Below are 16,832 nucleotides of genomic sequence, written 5' to 3' on the forward strand. Positions count from 1 at the left end.
TGCAGGGCATTGCAGAGTGTTGTTGCAGGGTATTGGCGGGTGTTGCAGGGCATTGCAGAGTGTTGTTGCAGGGTATTGCAGCAGAGTGTTGTTGCAGCAGAGTGTTGTTGCAGGGTATTGCAGCAGAGTGTTGTTGCAGCAGAGTGTTGCAGAGTAATGGCAGGGTATGATGGGGTTAATTTTCGGTGAGCAGTGATGTGGGCACTGCAGATGCAGCCCACAGCGCTGCTGACACTGATCTCTTCCCCCTCCGCTGTACCGATCGGTACAGAGAGGGGGAGGGAGGAACCGGCGTCATAACATGACGCCGGTTTGTTTACAAGTGATCACTCCGATAGGCATCGGCATCAAACCAACTATGGTAAAACAAGATGGAGAATCAGACCTAAACACAGAAGGTCCTCTCGCAACGGCAGTCACCAGGGAGCCTTCGCAACCAGGCGTACTAGGTCGGTGCGTCAGGGACACCAAGGCCAATCCGGGGCGTTAGTATTACTGGAACCCCCTCGGCCTCCACTCTGCGGAGCAGACAGGGTAGTAGCTTTTGCGGAGGAAAGTCATAGATCAGTCGGTACTGATCCCATGGAGCCCCCAGCTGCCCAAGGATCCTTTATCCTGAATACGAATCTCGGCCCCTTCCGATTGAGATGGGAAGCCAGGACATCTGGTGTGCTCCACTGCAGGCACAGTAGCCTGAACATGCCTGGATGCAACGCCCATTCTACTGGGCCTAGCATCTGGCGACTTAGGTAGTCCGCCTTCCACATTTTCTCCTCTCGGGATGTAATGGCCGACAAGGCCGGTACCTGTCGCTCTGTCCACTGAAGGATATGAGGGACCTCCCATGCTACAGCCAAGCTACTTGTTCCTCCTTGATGGTTGATATATGCCACCGCCGTGGCATCATCTGACTGGATCCTGATCGTACGCCCTCGTAGTCTCATCGTCTATGCAGAGAGGCAAGCCTGATCGCTCGGAGTTCGAGCAAATTGATCGGCAAATTGGGTTTCTCACCCAACCAGAGACCCTGGGTCAACTGTACTCCCAGTACTCCACCCCAGCCAGTCAGGCTGGCATCTGTTGTGATCACAGCCCAATGCAGAGGTAGGAACAACTACCCGGACTGAAGTGCCGGGGACCTCAGCCACCAGAGCAGGGAGTCCCTGACTGACTGGCTCACCTGAATCTGCCAAGCCAGGGATAAGAGATATGTCCCATTGTGTCAATATCCCCTTCTGAAAGACTCTGGTAGAAAGTGGCCGTACGGTACCGCCTTGAGGGCGGTCACCATGAGGCTCAGAACTCACATGCAGAAAACGCAGTGATGACCACCTGCGGTTCAGCGATAGTTTTACCACGGCTCTGAGAGTCTGCAGTTTGTCTGAAGGGAGAAAACTCTCACTTCCATGGAGTACAGCGGTAAGCCTAGGCACTCCAACGCTGAATCGGTATGAGCACCGACCTTTCTAGGTTTAACAGCTACCCAAATACCTGCAGGCTTTGCATGGTGATCGCCACATCCTACTTTAATTCTGAGGCGGAAGCTGCTCTCAGAAGGAGGTCGTCCCAGTAACTACAATTGCGATCCCGCGTTGTCTCAACAATGCCAAAATTGAAGTCAATACATTGGTAAGGACTCGGGGTGCTGAAGCCAAGTCAAAAAGGGAGAGCCACAAACTGGTTAGTGGGCTTCCCTGACTGCATTTCACAGAACCCTATGATGCCTGAAGCATATGGGTATGTGCAGGTATGCATCCTGGATGTCCAAAGACGCCAGGGAGTCCCCTTGATGGAGTGCAGCGACAACTGAGTGAACTGATGCCACATTGAGCCTCTGTACTTAAAGCAATTAAGGCTTTTAAGTCCAAGATTGGACGTACCCCTTCCTTCTTTGGGGACTACAGACAGATTGGAATAGAACCCCTGGAACCTTTCCAACACCGGAACAGGCACTATTACCCTGAGGTTTAGCAGGTCCCATACTGCCCCCATGGGGCCTCCCAGCGAGCCGGGAGTAAGGGTATGCTGGAAGGGAAGAATCTGTTTGGTGGCCAAGAGAGGAACTCCATCTTGTAGCCAAGGAAATCAGTTTGCAGACCCACTGGCCAGATAGCTGAGAGGCCCACCGGGCTGCAAACTCCCAAAGGCGACCCCCCCCCCACCCGTATGACGGGTGGAGGCAAACCTTCATGCATTAACACTTTTCTCGCAGGCATGTTAGGCTTGCGGTTCCAGGGACACTTTTGTCCCCAAGGTTTGTTCTGTTAGACTGGGAGCGTTTCACCGAAGTCTCGGACGGACGGAAAAGCCTATTGAGCGGAAAATTAGGATCTTTGCCTGCGGCGTGGCTTCTTAGTCTTCCTGGCTTGTGGGAGCAAGGCACGTCCCACCTGTGATATTCTTAATAATGTCATCCAACGAGGCTCCAAAGAGCCGCTCACCAAGGAAGGGTAGATCTGTCAAAGCTTTTTCAAATGTCTGGTCTGCCGACCAGCCTTTCAGCCAAATCAAGTGCCTCAGCACCACTGCTGAGACTGAAACCCTGGATAGCAGAGGACACGTGCCCAGAGCCACGTTCCAAATGTACTTACGACCGCGCACTAACTGGTCTGCTAGTTCCATGCAGACAGGAGTAGCCTGCTGCTTCTCCATTTTGTGTTGCAAAAGTTTTGCCCATTCAGTAAGTGTCTGCGACACAAGTGCTGTGGTCAGTACTGGTCGTATTGCTGACCCCCCAACCGTAAATAAGGAACGGGCCACTGCCTCAGTTCCTGCCCGTGGGGTCCTAAAACACAGGAACCTCTTCTACCGGGAACGTGGTTACTTTTATTTAACCTGGATACTGGGGGGTCCACAACCAGAGGAGCCAACCACTATTTAGGAAGGCTCTCCTCATGGGGGTAACATGCGTTGGGACCTAAAAAGGTCCGTTGCGGTCACCCCCCCCATTCCTTTAAATGAACTTATCAAAAAATAAGTCAGATACAGAAACACCTTAGGTGTATAGGCTGGCTTACGGGACCCCAAAGGGACCGTTACTGCAGCAGGAGGACCTGCTGTATCCTGAAACTTCAGGGTATCACACACAGCTGTGATAAATGCTCCAACTAGCGATTTTCTTGCACGGACCCGGACGCGGAATCATCCTCACTGTCCGATCGCTCCTGGTCAGCGTCATCTGAAAACAGATCAGGGGCCACCAGTCTCAGCGGGCCCCGAGTCTGCTTCAGAGCTCTCCCCGGAGGACAGGGGGGAGCAGGGGCCGCTTTCTACCACCTTTGCGCCCACGCACCGCCTCCATCTTGGCAACGAACATATTAAGGACTGCCGACAAAGCATCCAGAGGCACTGCACTATCTGCAGGCGAACCGGTTGCAATTGCCTGGATTTCGGGGGAAGAAACACCAGTTTCTGAAGCCATGCTGACCCTACACTGTGCCACCTGTTGGGGACTTAGGACAGTGATGGTCCCACCCTCCTAACTGGTGCAGGCTGAGGGGGCTCCCACCCCGACCGACTTCTGCGCCGTCCAGCTAGGTGTGCCTGTGTCAGCTCCCAGGTGCTTGTGAGAGAAAACCGTGCTGTACTGAGCCTCAGGGATCAGCGCTGGGCATGAAAAACGTGTTAGGCTACAACAAATGAGCGTCCAGTATAAAGGACATAATAACAGGGAAAATGGCCGCCGAACTACAAAAAAATGGCTTCTGACCATGCTTTTCCCTGGTCACACCAAAAATTGCCCTCAAGCACGGTATACAGAGAGAGACAGTGAAACACAGGCAGAGGAAATGACGGCAAACAGCTCTACAGCGATCAGCAGACACAGACCTCCAGACAACCAGGGGATGACAGACACCCAGGGCACAGCCACCCAGGGCAGCCCCCATCCAAGGTGAGAGTCCCCCCAGGGGGCCCCTGTATGTGACACACACACACTGCTCAGCAGCCCATGCAGCATCCCCCACGGGGGGGGGGAGGGGAGATAGGGACAGGGAGAGAAAAGAGGGACCCCCGAATCGACATCCCAGGGAATGCCCAGCTGCTCAGCCCCACCGAGGCAGGGAGAGCTGTACTTACCAGTCCTGACGAGCTGGGGAACATTCCATCACAGACCCACTCTCAGATCAGTACGGGGTGGCTGCTGGCCCAGCACACTGTGACGCAGAGATCAGTAATCCGGTCATATGTGCCCCTGAGCATTGCGCTCACCGGCCACCCCTGGAGCCTGAGGGGCATGTCGTGGCCGACCCAGCGCAGAGCTCTGGTCTGCACACGCTCGCTGGCCAGGCTGGGGAGACGATAAGGATATACAGCCTGTCACCCAGCCGGCTGTTGATAGCAGATCACAGGATCTTAACCCTTTCATGACTAAGCCTATTTTTGGAATTTGGTGTTTACAAGTTAAAATCCATATTTTTTGCTAGAAAATTACTTGGAACCCCCAAACATTATATATATTTTTTTAGCAGAGACTCTAGAGAATAAAACGGCGATTGTTGCAATATTTTATGTCACACGGTATTTGCGCAGTGGTGTTTTAAACGCAACTTTTTGGGAAAAGGGACACTTTCATGAATAAAAAAAAAACAGTAAAATTAGCCCAATTTTTTTGCGTAATGTGAAAGATAATGTTACGCCGAGTAAATAGATACCAAAACATGTCACACTTTATAATTGCGCGCACTTGTAGATTGACGACAAAGTACGGTACCTAAAAATCTCAATAGGCGACGCTTTAAATTTTTTTTTACGGTTACCAGGTTAGCGTTACAGAGGAGGTCTAGTGCTAGAATTATTGCTCTCGCTCTGACGATCGCGGCGATACCTCACATGTGTGATTTGAACACCGTTTACATACGCGGGTGCGACTTCCGTATGCGTTTTCTTTGCTTCGCGAGCTCGCGGGGACAGCGGGCGCTTTAAAAAAATTTTTTTTATTTTTTTATTTATTTTAAAATAACTAAATTGTTTTAAAAAAAAAAAAAAAATGTATCACTTTTATTGCTGTCACAAGGAATGTAAACATCCCTTGTGACAGTAATAGGTGGTGATAGGTCCTCTTTATGGAGGGATCGGGGGTCTAAAAGACCCCCCACCCCTCCTTTACACTTCAATGTATTCAGATCGCCGAAAACGGCGATTCTGAATACCGGATATTTTTTTTAAACCGGCGCCATTGGCAGCCGAGTAAACGGGAAGTGACGTCATGACGTCGCTTCCGTGTTTACGATGAGGAGACTGGAACGAAGCCGATTACGGCTTCGTTCCAGTTCCTCCGCAGCAGCCGGAGGCGGCGGATCACTGATCGGTGCTCCCGATCGAGCGGGAGCACCGGTAGCAGCGGCGAGAGGCAGCGGGAGGGGGGGGGACGTCCCCTCCCGCTCCTCCGGCATAACAGCCGAGCGGCTTTTAGCTGCATCGGTTGTTATACCTGGATAGCCAATCGCCTGCTGCAAAAAACGAAACCGGGATGATGCCTGCAGGTGCGGGCATCATCCCGGTATAACCCCCGGAAGCTGAGTACGCATATCTGCGTACGCTCGGCGGGAAAGGGTTAATCTTGCGCAAAAAGTCAAACTGCAGAAAAAAAAAAACATGGAGCTATGAGCCCACAGGGTTCCTAGGTCCTTCTCCTTCACTAGGCAGAAAAAAAACTGAGGCTGCAGGAAGCAGGCTGGGGGGTTGTTACTGAAACAAGAAACTAGAAAGTTCTGTTTTTTTGGTACATGTTAACATGTTCTGCCTAGTCCTCTCCTGAAGGTGGCGTAACAACCCAATGGTCAAGAATAAAGGAGCTGTGTCAGTCAGTGAACGTAAGAGAAAATGTTTTTAAAGCTCCCCTGTCCCCGTGAGCTCGCACGCAGAAGTGAACGCATACGCAAGTCCCATCCACATATGAAAACGTGTTCAAACCACACATGTGAGGTATCGCTGCTAACGTTAGAGCGAGAGCAATAAATGTCAGTCCTAGACCTCCTCTGTAACTCAAAACATGTAACCACTAAAAATTTTTAAAGCATCGCCTAAGGGGATTTTTAAGTAGTGAAGCTTGGCACCATTCCACGAGCATGTGCAATTTTGAAGTGTGACATGTTAGATATCTATTTACTCTGTGTAACTTCATCTTTCACATTATGTAAAAACATTGGGCTAACTTTACTGTTTTTTTTTTTTGTTTTTTTTTTAAAGCACAAAAAAAAATAAAAAAAAATAAAAAAATAAACAACATTAGAAAAATTGCTATGCAAATACCGTGCGAGATAAAAGTTGCAATGACCGCCATTATATTCTCTAGGGTCTTTGATAAAAAAAAAACATATAATATTTGGGGGTTCTATGTAATTTTCTAGAAAAAAATGATGATTTTAACATGTAGGAGAGAAATGTCAGAATCCGCCTAGTAAGCAAGTGGTAAATTAAAAAGGGCCCAAAATACATCCCTGGGAATTACAGACCAGTTAGCCTAACATCACTAGTATGTAAACTCTTGGAGGGAATGATAAAGGACTATATACAAGATTTTAGTAATAAGAACAGTATCATTAGCAGTAATCAGCATGGATTCATAAAGAATCGTTCTTGCTAAACCAATCTATTAACCTTCTATGAGGAGGCGAGTTGCAATCTAGATAAAGGAAGGCACATAGACGTGATGTACCGTATATACTCGAGTATAGGCCGACCCGAATATAAGCCGAGGCCCCCAATTTACCCCCAAAAAAACTGGCAAACTTATTGACTCGTGTATAAGCCGAGGGTGAGACATGCCTGTCCATCCCTGTGTGTGTGTCCGTCCATCCCTGTGTGTCCGTCCATCCCTGTGTGTCCGTCCATCCCTGTGTGTCCGTCCATCCATCCCTGTGTGTGTGTCCATCCATCCATCCATCCCTGTGTGTGTGTGTCTCCATCCATCCATCCATCCATCCCTGTGTGTGTGTCTCCATCCATCCATCCATCCCTGTGTGTGTGTGTGTCTCCATCCATCCATCCATCCATCCCTGTGTGTGTGTGTGTGTGTGTGTGTGTGTGTGTGTGTGTGTGTGTGTGTGTGTGTGTGTGTGTGTGTGTGTGTGTGTGTGTCCAGCCTACCTTTGTCCCGAGCCTCCGTCCCGTGCCTTGCCTCCTTGCCTCCGTCCCGTGCCGTGACTTGCCTCCTTGCATCCGTCCCGTGTCGTGCCGTGCCGTGCCGTGCCTTGCCGCCGCCGCCGTCCCGTCCCGTCCCGTGCCGTGCCTTCCCTTGCCTCCGTCCCGTGCCCTCTTCGTCGGCGGCCATTGTAAATTTTAAAAGCAGCGCCGCCGCCTTCGCCTGTGATAGGCGGAACACTGAATTTCCCAGCAGCCTGTGTTCCGCCTATCACAGACGTCGTATCATCCTCGTCCGTAGTACGAGGATGATACGATGTCCGTGATAGGCGGAACACAGGCTGCTGGGAAATTCAGTGTTCCGCCTATCACAGGCGAAGGCGGAGCCGGAGGCGCGGCTTTTGAATAGAATGGCCGCTGTCTGTCTGCTCGACACGCTGATCGAGCGGGCAGACAGCGATGACTCGAGTATAAGCCGAGGGGGGCACTTTCAGCCTCAAAAAAGAGGCTGAAAATCTCGGCTTATACTCGAGTATATACGGTATCTGGATTCTGCAAAAGCATTTGACACAGTACAAAATAAGGTCCGTTGGCATGGACAATAGGGTGAGTACATGGATTTAAAGTGGTTGTAAACCCTTACAAACCACTTTGACCTACGGGTAAGCCTAGATTAAGGCTTACCTGTAGGTCCAAGATATCTCCTAAACCTACACTGTTTAGGAGATATTTACAAAAAAAGACAGGCACACTATCGCTGTTAGCAGCATACCGCTGCTAACAGCGATATGCCTTTAGTGGCGGCTCCCGTGCGCATGCGCGGGAGTGACGTCATCGATGCTCCGGCACCGTGAGTGGCCGGAGCAGCGATATACAGAAGATGGACACTCCGTGCTACAGGGGACAGCAGTGACATCGCTGGCTCCTGTGTCAGGTAAGTGACACATAATGGGCTACTATGCAATGCATAGTAGACCATTATGCTTTACCATTGCAGGGAGACAAAGACCATCAGGGTTTACTTCCTCTTTAAAACTGGCTGCAAGGGCGAGTTCAGAGGGTGGTGATAAATGGGGATTACTCGGAATGGTCAGGGGTAGTGGGGTCCCCCAGGGTTCTGTGCTGGGACCAATCCTATTTAAATTTGTTCATAAACAACCTGGAGGATGGGGTAAACAGTTCAATCTCTGTATTTGTGGATGATACTAAGCTGAGCAGGGCAATAACTTCTCCGCAGGATGTGGAAACCTTGCAAAAAGTTCTGAACAATTAATGGAGTGGGCAACTACATGGCAAATGAGGTTCAATGTAGAAAAATGTAAAATAATGCATTTGGGTGGAAAAAAATATAAATGCAATCTATATACTGGGGGGAGAATCTAGGATGGAAAAGGACCTGGGGGTCCTAGTAGATGATAGGTTCAGCAATGGCATGCAATGCCAGGCTGCTGCTAACAAAGCAAACAGAATATTGGCATGCATTAAAAAGGGGATCAACTCCAGAGATAAAACGATAATTCTCCTCCTCTACAAGACTCTGGTCCAGCCGCACCTAGAGTATGCTGTCCAGTTCTGGGCACCAGTCCTCAGGAAGAATGTGCTGGAAATGGAGCAAGTACAAAGAAGGGCAACAAAGCTAATAAAGAGTCTGAAGGATGTTAGTTATGAGGAAAGGTTGCGAGCACTGAACTTATGCTCTCTGGAGAAGAGACGCTTGAGAGGGAATAGGATTTCAATATACAAATACCGTACTGGTGACCCTACAATAGGGATAAAACTTTTTTGCAGAAGGGAGTTCAACAAGACTCGTGGCCACTCATTAAAATTAGAAGAAAAGAGGTTTAACCTTAAACTACGTAGAGGGTTCTTTACTGTAAGAGCAGCAAGGATGTAGAATTCCCTTCCACAGGCGGTGGTCTCAATGGGGGGCATTGATAGTTTCAATAAACGATTAGATAAGCACCTGAACGACTGCAACATACAGGGATATACAATGTAATACTGACATATAATCGCACACATTTTTTTTTTGTGTGGTTGAACTGGATGGATTTGGTGTCTTTTTTCAACCTGACTAACTAACATAGGTTCGACTTGATGAACTTGTGTCTTTTTTCAACCTCACCTACTATGTAACTTACCAAGCCTTGTTGCAAGTCATGAGTCTGTATGAAGATGGACATCTTAGTAGGGAGTAGAGCTTTGCTTCCTGATATCAGATCTGATGTCTGATTATCTTGTGACTGGTTGTTCTATAGTTCAGAAGCGGCAAGGGAGGTGGAAAGGAGATATACACACAATGCATGAAGAAAAGAGATGTTGCACTGCAGGTCTTTCAAGTGCAGCTTCTTCTGCAGCGGGCAGAACAAGCAGCACAGTACTGACAGTGCCAAATTTTGTGATAACAGTCATAGACCAAGTGTGGGCAGAATATGCCTTAGATCAACCCCTCTCAACCTTTTAACCTTCGTAACTCGCAATTTTCATGTCTCAGAGAACCCCCTCTAATATGAATTTGTCAGTGGCAAGATGCCCTCCTTTCATTGTAGTCAGAATGTCACCCTTACAGGTAGCTAAAAAAGAACACTGGTGTCATGAATCTGATGTTATCAAGTGCCATGGGTCCTGGAACTATGCAGACCCTATCAAATGGGAGGTAAATCGTCCACAGCTCAAGGAACCCCTAGCAATCCTGGGTGAGAATGGTTGTGTACACTACAGGTATCCCACTATGAGGCTATAGAAGCGGCAGTGCCTAGGCACAATCACTGCTATTTTTCAGGAGGAATTCAAGGCAAACCTAATTTTTGAGTAAAGATTCACTTTAAAGCGGGAGTCTGCAGTTTTTTTTTTTTTTTCAAAAGCCAGCAGCTACAAATACTGCAGCTGCTGACTTTTAAAATAATGACACTTACCCGCCCAGCGCGCCCGCGATGTCGGCACCTGAAGCCAATCGCTCGATCGTCTCTTGGGTGCTGCCGCCGCCATCTTGGGTATGGGAATCAGGACGTGGAGCCTTGCGGCTTCATTTCCCGGTTCCCTACTGCGCATGCACGAGTCGCGCTGCGCAATAAGGATGGTCCCCGCTGTCTCTGGGATCCGTGTGTTTCCCAGCAGACAGTGGGGGACCTTCGGAAGGGGGCGTAGATTCTGCGGAAAGGGGCGTAGATTCCGCAGATATCTATGCCGGAAGTGGGTGCAGATACCTGTACTGTACAGGTACCTGCACCCCCCTCCCCCCTGAAAGGTGCCAATTGTGGCGCCGGGGGGGGGGGGGGGGGGTTCCAATGAGCGGAAGCTCCACTTTAGGGTGGAGCTCCGCTTTAACTTCACTGCAGAGGCTGTAGGAAATGACTATATGAATAGTGAAGACAGACCTAGGCAGGACTAGCTCTACTGCCCACTCCTTTTACACCATGTAAACTGCTTAGAAGAATATACATATAAACCAGCAGATTTGTTATGTGTGGCTGGCAAATAATGAACATACTCCCTAACTACTGGATCTGGCAGCATTACAACACTGCATTGTAGGGCATTAATTTTCCTCCATGTATGGGATATTTTGACTTCATGTGAATTATGCAGTTGACATATTTTCAGAGACCCAATCTTTAGAGAATACAGTGTTTTGCTGATTTGATGTTTACAGCAGAATGAGATACTTAAAAGGCGCTGCCAACTTTTAGACTTTCAAGTGAAGTCAGATGAAGGAAAATTAGCTCTAGCAAGGCAGCTTCCACACTGCAAGGCTTTTCTTGATGGGCACCTAACAGTAGCTTGAACCATTAACCACTTTCAGACCGGACCATTTTGCTGGTAAATGACCAGAGGTCTTTTTACAATTTGGCACTGCGCTGCTTTAACTGGTAATTGCGCGGTCATGCAATGTTGTACCCAAACAAAATTTGCGTCCTTTTCTTCCCACAAATAGAGCTTTCTTTTGATGGTATTTGATTGCCTCTGCGATTTTTATTTTTTGCGACATAAACTTAGAAAGACCGCAAATTTTGAAAAAAAATGATATTTTCTACTTTTTGTTATTAGAAAAATCCAATAAACTCAATTTTAGTCATACATTTAGGCCAAAATGTATTCAGCCACATGTCTTTGGTAAAAAAAAAGTCAATAACTGTATATTTATTGGTTTGCGCAAAAGTTGTCACATCTACAAACTAAGGTACGTTTTCTGGAATTTACGCAGCTTTTAGTTTACGACTGCCTATCCCATTTCTTGAGGTGCTAAAATGGCAGGGCAGTACAAAACCCCCCCCAAATGACCCCATTTTGGAAAGTAGACCCCCTAAGGAAATTGATAAGTGGCATGTTGAGCCCATTGAAATTTTTTTTTTTTTTTTTTTTTACACAAAGTTGTCACTAAATGATATATTGCTCACACATGCCATGGGCATATGTGAAATGACACCCCAAAATAAATTCTGCTGCTTCTCCTGAGTATGGGGATACCACATATGTGGGACTTTTTGGGAGCCTAGCCGCGTACGGGGCCCCGAAAACCAAGCACCGCCTTCAGGCTTTCTAAGGGCGTAAATTTTTGATTTCACTTCTCACTACCTATTACAGTTTTGAAGGCCATAAAATGCCAAGATGGCACAAAACCCCCACAAATGACCTTATTTTAGAAAGTAGACACCCCAAGCTATTTGCTGAGAGGCATGTTGAGTCCATGGAATATTTTATATTTTGCCACAAGTTGCGGGAAAATTACAAACTTTTTTTTTTTTCACAAAGTTGTCACTAAATGATATATTGCTCACGCATGCCATGGGCATATGTGAAATGATACCCCAAAATAAATTCTGCTGCTTCTCCTGAGTACGGGGATACCACATATGTGGGACTTTTTGGGAGACTAGCCGCGTACGGGGCCCCGAAAACCAAGCACCGCCTTCAGGCTTTCTAAGGGCGTTACAGTTTTGAAGGCCATAAAATGCCAAGATGGCACAAACCCCCCCCCAAATGACCCCATTTTGGAAAGTAGACACTCCTAAATTTAGGGGTACACTAGTGAGACTAGGTAATAAATGGCGGGTGCCCTGAAACTATAAAAAAATAACTAACCAACCAGCGTCACCTGTAACAGTTATATGGTGATCACTGGTGAAAGGGTTAACTAGGGGGCAATCAGGGGGCTTTATGCGGTAGTATATGGGGGTCCCTGGTGCTATAAAAAGCTGCGGCGAACCTAAATACCTACCTGCCTAACTAGCGTCACCTGTGACACTAATACAGCGATCAGAAAAACGATCGCTTATTAGGCTGGGTTCGCACTGGAGCGATGAGGGAACGCCACGAATCCGCGGCGGGTTCCCGCATCGCATGCCTCCCGGCGGCAGTTCACACTGCCCTATGCGAACTGCTGGGAGTGTCAGTGAAATGTTAATGACACCCCCAGATCAGTTCGCATATCGCAGTGCGATCTGCAAACTCGGATCGCATGGTGTGAACACCCATGCGATCCGATTCTGCTGCGGACCAAAAAAAGGGTCCCGTGCGAGTTTGCCGCGGGTGCGACACGAATTCAGCCATACTATCTGTATTGTTGAACTCGAATCGCACAGAGATCAGATGTGATTTGCACTGCAGTGCGGTGCGAATCACATCCGTTCTCATAAACCGCTGCAATGTGAACCCAGCCTTAGTGACACTGGCGACAGGGGGGTGATCACGGGGTTAAACCTTTATTGGGGGGGTTAGGGGGGTACCTTAGAACTAAAGGGGGCTAACCCTAACTGCCCTAACAGTTATTACAGTCACAAATGACACCAATGCAAAAAAATAAAAATAAATGACATTGGTGTCACTGTGACTGGGGGGGCAGGGGTAATTGGGGGGGTGATCGGGGGGGTGTGAGTGTGCTTGGCATGTTCTACTGTGTAGTGTCGTGTTGGTGCAACTCACCGATCCTCTCTCCTCGGTGTCGGAACGAAAAATACCGACACGGAGGAGAGATTACATCACTTCCTCTCCTGAGTTTACATTACAGGAGAGGAAGTGATGTCACGGAGCATTTTCATTCGTCAGGAGCGATCGCGAGGGGGTGGCCATGAATGAATGGCCGCCCCCTCATCCCGGATCGCTCCAGAACGAATACCGACCGCCGCAGGCACCGGGCCCCCCACCCACGGGAAGGCAGGGACGTACAGGTACGCCCATATGCCTGCCCGTGCCATTCTGTCGACGTACATCGTCGTGCGGCGGTCGGCAAGTGGTTAAAATACATAAAAATGCACCAAACCAAAATCGCATAAAAGTGCATAATAATTTAAACTGTTAATAAAGTCATATAAAAAACAGCCAATGCAGCATTTTTTCCGCGGGGCTGCATATTTGCGCATCTTCCTTTGTGCCGGTAGCACGCCACACAGCATGATCCCAGCACAGGGACCGGGGGCTCGCCGAGAGCCCCAGGCCCCGTTCTAACAATCGAGACTTGGAATGTCTGATTAGCCTCTGATTGGCCATCACAGTGACCAGTCATTGTGAAGCCCATCCCTGTGTTTTCGGTCTCTGAATGGATGAAACAGATAAATTATATCTCTATCCTTGCAGTGTTTAGAGAAAAAAAAAAAAAAACCTAGATCAAGGTTTAATCTAGGTCAGCCACAGGGTTAGTGTTTGAGTCAGGGCCAAAGTTCAGGGTCAGGATTTTTTTGGACAAGATTTTTTTTTTTTTTTTTTTTTAATTAGTATTGGTATCAGTGTTTGTGTGTTTTAGGTAGGGGGGAAAAAAATAAATAAATAAGCAAAATGCACACTATTGTGTCTGGGCTGTACTACGGGCACAAACAGCAACTAACATACACATATGTGGTATAGCTGCATTTGATGGTAGTAGCAAGAAATATACAGTTAAACTTAAAAAAAATAAACCTTTATTTTTTTTACTATTTTGGGCCAAAAAACAGGAGATATCCATTACCATTTACCACCACATGAAAGCCCAATTTGTCCTGAAAAAACACAAGGTATAATCCACCTGGATGCACACAAGTAGTTGCGATGATGTGTACAGTTTTACTAACACATGTCAAAGTTGCAAAATTGGGCTTGGGCATTAAGATTTGTTTTACCCTTAGAAGTGAAGGGGTTAAGGCTGGCCATACAGTAATAGATTTCTTTATCCTTACAAAATGGTCTGGATGAATTAATCTCCCCTGCCGGGCTACTGAATTCTGACAACCACAAATGCCAGCTGTCAAAATACCCGAACAGTGCCTGCAGCTGGTTGCCTACAGGCACTGTTCAGCTGAAAGTAATTGACTTTTGTCCAGCTACTTATGGTTAGAACTGAAACTGTAATAGTGTGTAGCTAGCTTTACTAACCAAGAGGACAGAAGTTGAATCCAATGTAGATGAATCCAGCTTCTAGGCATGCAAAATATTTTATGGGCTTCTTGCAGGTAAATAAATCCTGGTTGGCTGGTTATAGTCCAGAAAAAAAAAAATTGAACTTGGAATTCTCAGAGCTAAAACTAAATGAACTGTATCAAAGCACAGGTTATTGTGAAATAAACTAAAAATACAAAAACTATTGTGCTTCGGCAGGCCCAGTGACTACCTGGTATTGGTAATTACCAATATATATATATATATATATATATATATATATATATATATATATATATATATATATATATATATATATATATATATATATATATATAGAGAGAGAGAGAGAACACTGCCATAAAAATATTCACATTATTGCAGTCCATGAACATGAAGGATCCTTCCAGACCCGAAAGGCAAAAAATATTGTGCCAATGCATTCCTGTAGCTAGCCGGTGTCTCTAAATCTTGTCCTGGCATAAACCCCACACAACACTGGCAGTGTCTCCGAATATCATAGTACAACTGAACACAATGGTAAAAAATAAAATAAAAAAATAAAACATTTTATGCTGATCTATTCATCTGTCTCTTTTATTATCAGCTTTGGACGGCGTATTTTGAAAAATACCTTTTTATTCTCTCCACTCCAACTTCCTGTAGGAGGATGGCCATTTCTGCTCTAAAACTCCCCTATATAGAAACAAAGCCACCTCTTCAAGTCTCTTCCTGAGATGAACTACATGAGTGCAATTCTGCTACGCACATATCCCTGACCTCAAATATGCTGGTTCCTCCCACAGGTTAATCAATGGGCATCTTATTGGTTATGTTGGTACGTAAAAGCACAATAAAACACCCTTTGGTACACTTGTGGGAGGGACTAGCATGAATGAGGTTAGTAGAATCACTGGCATAACGAGTCATGGGAGTCGTGGTCTCAGTGCGGTTCAATGGTATTTAATATTCTTCTCAAATTTTCAGTAAAAGGGTGTGCTTTTTACCAGGATGCAGGATTGGGTGCGTTTATTAAAGCTGAATTGTTTAGTGACACTAAGTCACTTCTGCAGTAGCAGAGCTGCAGGGCCCTCAGAAGTAAAACTGGGACAACCGCCTGACTGGCCTGATGCATACAGTATATATTGGGGTTGAACCGATAATTTTATCACCAATGAGTACGAGTACCAATACTTTCAGCCAAGTATTCGCTGATACAGAGCACCAATACCAATGAATGGGCTTGAATCGCATGTGATTTAAACAGGAATGCAGTGCGATGCCTGTCTGAATTGCATGCGTTTTCCCCCACCGCTCCTGTGTGAACCCAGACTGAAGTCACTATGACCAGCCTGGGTTCACACAGGAGCAGAGGGATGCAATTCAGACAGGAATTCATTTTATATGGGCTCAAATAGCACCGCAAAAGGTATTGGTTTAAGGTATCGGATTACTCGTGCAAATGTTTAGTATTGATTGGCACCCATACCGGTGAAACACACATATACATATATATACACACACCCCCAATGAGATTCTTACTCTTATGCAACAGCAGGGAAAAACAAGAAATCTTTGAAATGTTTCACTCATCACTTAAAGCGGAGTTCCACCCAGAAGTGAAACTTCTGCTTATCCAATTCCTTCCCTCCCTCCGGTGCCACATTTGGCACCTTTCAGGGGGGAGGGGGGACCTGTTTTTGACAGGTACCTTGTCCCCACTTTCGTCAGACCTCACTGCAGCAGGGTATGCCAGAAGTCCAGCCCCCTCCTCCTCCCCTCGCAGCTAGGCTAGTAAGAGAACACAGCTCGCTTCACGCATGCACAGTAGGGACCCAGCTGCGAAGCCGCGTCCACTGGCTGCAGCACCCTACATCTAATGGAATCATAAGCTGCGGTGCAAACATCGCTGAACTCTGCTTCAATCATGGAAATAAAAAAGTTACTGTAATGGCTTTTGTCTTTGTTTAAGTTTCTCTTTCATCCTAATGATTAGGTACAACATGTACAAGACATGGAGTTTTCTAGCTTGACCTTTCACTGCTATTGCCCTACCTCAAGTGAGTTTCAAGGGACCTAAAAGATTCCACCTATGTGAGTGCCACCGTATAATTGTCTATTAGGTTTCAGAAGATTCAACACATACATAATAATTGTACAATTGGTATACTAGGATACTGAACAGCAGAATCTACTTGCATGGAGGAATGAACTGTCTGACATAAACCTGGGATGTAACTACCAGACCGTTGCTTCAGATATTTGGGCAGGCATAAAGGAAACCAGTACTGAAAGAAATATGCAGAATGCCATTGCCAACTTACTTCCAAAAATAGCAGTTCCCCTGTCTTTAATGCATTTTGAGTCACTGACCTGGAACAAGTACACAGATCAGATCT

The 16,832-nt window shown here is 46.9% G+C and overlaps 1 protein-coding gene across 2 annotated transcripts in view; it reads right to left on the reverse strand.

Annotated features, from left to right (window-relative positions):
- POLM (DNA polymerase mu) overlaps positions 1-16,832 on the reverse strand; it is a 152,988-nt gene that overhangs the window by 59,052 nt on the left and 77,104 nt on the right. The gene's annotated exons all lie outside the window — the stretch shown is intronic.

Source organism: Lithobates pipiens, unplaced genomic scaffold, assembly GCF_037356315.1.
Source record: "Lithobates pipiens isolate NorthernLeopardFrog02 unplaced genomic scaffold, aLitPip1_a1.2 Scaffold_8, whole genome shotgun sequence".
Classification (NCBI taxonomy): domain Eukaryota; kingdom Metazoa; phylum Chordata; class Amphibia; order Anura; family Ranidae; genus Lithobates; species Lithobates pipiens.